The sequence below is a fragment of the Pan paniscus genome, chromosome 8 (assembly GCF_029289425.2).
Source record: "Pan paniscus chromosome 8, NHGRI_mPanPan1-v2.0_pri, whole genome shotgun sequence".
Classification (NCBI taxonomy): Eukaryota; Metazoa; Chordata; class Mammalia; order Primates; family Hominidae; genus Pan; species Pan paniscus.
The window spans coordinates 71,210,578-71,214,403 of NC_073257.2; the positions used below are offsets into that span (position 1 = coordinate 71,210,578).

At 41.6% G+C, this 3,826-nt stretch overlaps 1 long non-coding RNA gene across 1 annotated transcript; it reads left to right on the forward strand.

The window, feature by feature from the left end:
* The first annotated feature begins 279 nt into the window (after positions 1–279).
* Positions 280–3,416, forward strand: LOC100975794 (uncharacterized). Its single transcript, XR_612278.3, has 2 exons — positions 280–1,730; positions 3,174–3,416. It is a non-coding gene; the product is annotated as an uncharacterized LOC100975794 (long non-coding RNA).
* Positions 3,417–3,826: the final 410 nt, after the last annotated feature.

Consider the following 3,826-nt stretch of genomic DNA (forward strand, 5'->3'; position numbering starts at 1 on the left):
ATTTTATAAACATTAAAGTACATTAGAACCAGAATGGGGCATAAGATTAATGCCTGCTTTTAATTCTGTATCTTTGTGGTTTTATATATATAACCTAATTTAAAAGGAAGAAAAGTGAAAAGGTGAAGACTTTTGTAAATGTGAGGCTGGCTGTAACCGTCTCTGCCCCTTTTCTCCCTCCCTACCTAGTCCCTGATCTAGGAATTTTGGAGATTCTGTTTTTCTTTTCTAATTATTGGAGAAAGCACTACAATGCACAGAACACTAGATTTCATAGAGAAAAGCAATTGAAGGGTAGGCAAGGTGGCCAAGTACCAAATATCAGTGACTTTTAAAGACCACCTTGAGAGCCAAAGAACCCGCTGTGTTGCTCCAACCTGATGCCAACATGGACACATGCAGCAAAATGACAAAAACCACTGCAGAGGAAACAGCCATGTCAGCAAGTAAGAGACAGACTGGCGAGTCCTCTATTATCACCCCTCTTTTTTTTGTTGGCTTAGTGGAAGATTTCCTGATTTGAAAAGACAAGTTTATTTTTGAGACAATGAAACACAAATGAATGTGCAAAGAAAAGGCATATCTGGCTAGGCACGGTGGCTCACGCCTATAATTCCAGCACTTTGGGAGGCTGAGGTGGGCGGATTATGAGCTCAAGAGATCAAGACCATCCTGGCCAACATGGTGAAACCCCGTCTTTACTAAAAATACAAAAATTAGCTGGGCGTGGTGGCGCATGCCTGTAGTCCCAGCTACTCATGAGGCTGAGGCAGGAGAATCACTTGAACCCGGGAGGCGGAGGTTGCACGCAATGAGCCGAGATTGCACCACTGCACTCCAGCCTGGCGACAGAGCGAGACTCCGTCTCAAAAAAAAAAAAAAAAAAAAAGAAAAGAAAACAAAAGAAAAAGGCATATCTGCCAGCCAAGAATCAGTTTTCAGCTTAAAACACAATAATACAGACCAAATTTAGCTCCTGTTCCCTGAACCAGTGGCAAAAGCAGCTAGTGCACGTGCCCAGGAAGCCACATGCAGCATGTTTATCCCACTATCCAGCTCTGTGGTGCTTTACTGGTTCTACACGTTAGGATTACAGATCCTTGTAGGAATAGCTTCTGCGCTTTAATGATTTCTTAAGAAAAAATAAAACAAGATCTAGATCATAGACTCCCATCAGAGAGCTTACTGGGAGAAAGAGCTGTATCGTGAATTATGAAGATTAAAGGGGCATCCAACAAGGGGAAAAATTAAACTATTATCTCGTTACTTTGATAAATTAAAATTGCCAGGCCTAGGCAAAGATCTGACTGGCCAGAGTGAATTTTGGAGTGAAATTTTATGGTTATGTCTTTTAAAAGCCATGTAAATCAGCAAGCGTAAAGCTGACAGGACCTTGCAGGCTTCAGCAAGAACACACTGTCCCTCTCATTTATTTAAAAGAATGCTGCCCCTGCTCAAAGGCCTGCAGTGAGCCATGCCAATGTGGTTTGGCTGGACTGTGAGTGCTTGATGCAGTCTGATGGGAGGATGGGGGTGGCGCAGAGAACATTGAAATCAGAAGGGATTCTGCTCTGTAGAGACAAAGGAGCCACAGAGACATAGACATGGATCTGGGAAATACACCTTTTGCTACTCGTTCAGTTTTAGCAAGGAGGTTTCTGGCATGGCTAAGCAAAACTTAAACTTCCTCTGAGAATTACAGGAATTACAGGACCTGACAAAGCTATAAAGTAAGTTAAATTGACTACTTTGACCAGTCTATGATTAAATGCCCTATAGAGGATGTAGAGACAGGTGTCTGGTTCAGAAGAGGAAGGGAAGATTGGAAACTGGTTGGAGTGAGAACTGAGCCTCTGGACTCTGAGAATGTCAGAGCAGAAAGGGCTTTAGAGTGAATCTGGATACCCTCATTTATATAGATGTGGCAATGGAAGGAGACCCCAGGTGATTTTCTTAGGGTCACACGGTGATACCTTGTTGTGATGGATATATACAGCTAGTAGAACTTTTGATTAATGTGAGTGCGGCAGATTTATTGCAACAGGGGCTCCAATTCTTTTCTTCTCTCTATCCAAGCACCGTGGGATGTAACTTTGTAGCTCCTCCCATCAAGAAGTCTATTCAAGAGGTCTCATTGAGTTCTACTTCCTGTACCTCCAAACCTGGTTTGGCTTTGAGACTTGCTTTGGTTAGTAGAATGCAGCAGACGTGATGCTATGCAGTCCCAGGCCTATGCCTCGAAAGCTGTGCTTGCTTCTGCTCCTTCTCTTGACCTTTGCCTCTGTTAGCCCTGACTAGCCTGCTGAAGGGACAGAGACCACAGGCACAGAGCTGAGGTGTGCCAGCTGAGGCCATCTGAAACATGGGAGAGAGAGATGGCTATGGTCAAAGAAATGCTCAGCCAGGCCTGACCAAGATCAACAGAACCCACCAGCTAACTGTGAATGTGAGAACAGTAAGAATGGCTGCTGTTTTAAGCCTCTTAAGTTTTGGAGGTGGTTGTTTGCAACATTCTTGTGGCAACACTTGGCTAGTCAGTGGTGCTATAATGAGAGGTTGGTCACTGAGAGGAGAAAGAGGGAGCAGGATAATCCCTGGCATGGTAGGTCTTGCAGTTTCCATCATGGAGTATGGTGGCCAATTTAAGAAAGAAACTATGTCCTGGAAACAGATCCCAGAAAAATCTCCTCACTGTGATTGTGACATTGTGCTGTCTAAATGCCAGACAATCCTGAAGGGTTTGTATCATCACTTCCTAAATTAGAAATGATCCTAGGGCTCTTCCAATTCTGATTTTATAGAAAAGGAAGCAGAGGCTGCGCAGTGTTAAGGCAGGACTAGCTGCTTAAGTTAATGGGCCCAACACAAAACAAAACTGTGGAGTCCCTTGTTAAAAAATTACTAAGATGGTGACAGCAGGGCATTAAACTAAGCACAAAGCCCTTTTAAGTATGGGACTCTGTGAGACTGCACAGGTCTTATGCCCATGAAGCTGACCCAGATTTAGGCAATTTGTCCAAGGACATCACTTCAGAAGATTCATCCATCAGGCTATTCTTTACCCAAAAATGTAACTTGGTATATTTGTTAACTGCTAGTTCAAGAAGCAGGGCAGGAACCTAAGGCCTCTAGTTCCCACTCCAGTGATTCTTCTTTTTCTTTGTTTTTGACAGACCTATAGGAAGAAAATCTCAACCAGAAACAGTATGGCAGAATTGGGATCTGACTCACAGAGGGAAGAACTTATAATTCTTCACAGGGCACATAGAAGCATGAGAATTTGGGTTCAAGCAAGTAAATTCTAAATTAGAATCCATACATAAAGTGTTTGCAATGTCCAGTTATATCTCCATGATATTTTCTTTGTGGAAGTTGATTGTTCTTCCTTACAATAAATTGCTTGAATTGTCTGTCTATTCATTTAGCTATTTCTTTTCTTGTCTTTGCGATATTTTTTTTTTGTAAGTAAAAAATTTTCAGACTAAATAACAGGGTGATATTTTTTGCTTTGTTTCTCCTAAGTTTTGTCTTGTTTATGACATTAATAATTTTCTAAAATCTCTGATTTCTTTTCTGTAGAATGCTTGAAAAATGACAGCTCAATATGCACATTACCCCATCCCTAACCACCTTCGTCACTACTTTGAATACTCTTCTCTCACCTGACACTGCAGTTAAATATGATTGGAATCCTTGTTTCTATAGTAAACCAATCTACTTTATTTTATGGATGATTAATTTAAAAAATTAAACTCTGGGCTTCCTTCAGGTTTTCTAAGGTTTTTCCCATGGCTTATAATGGAAAATTCGAAAAGGGCCTCTTAGG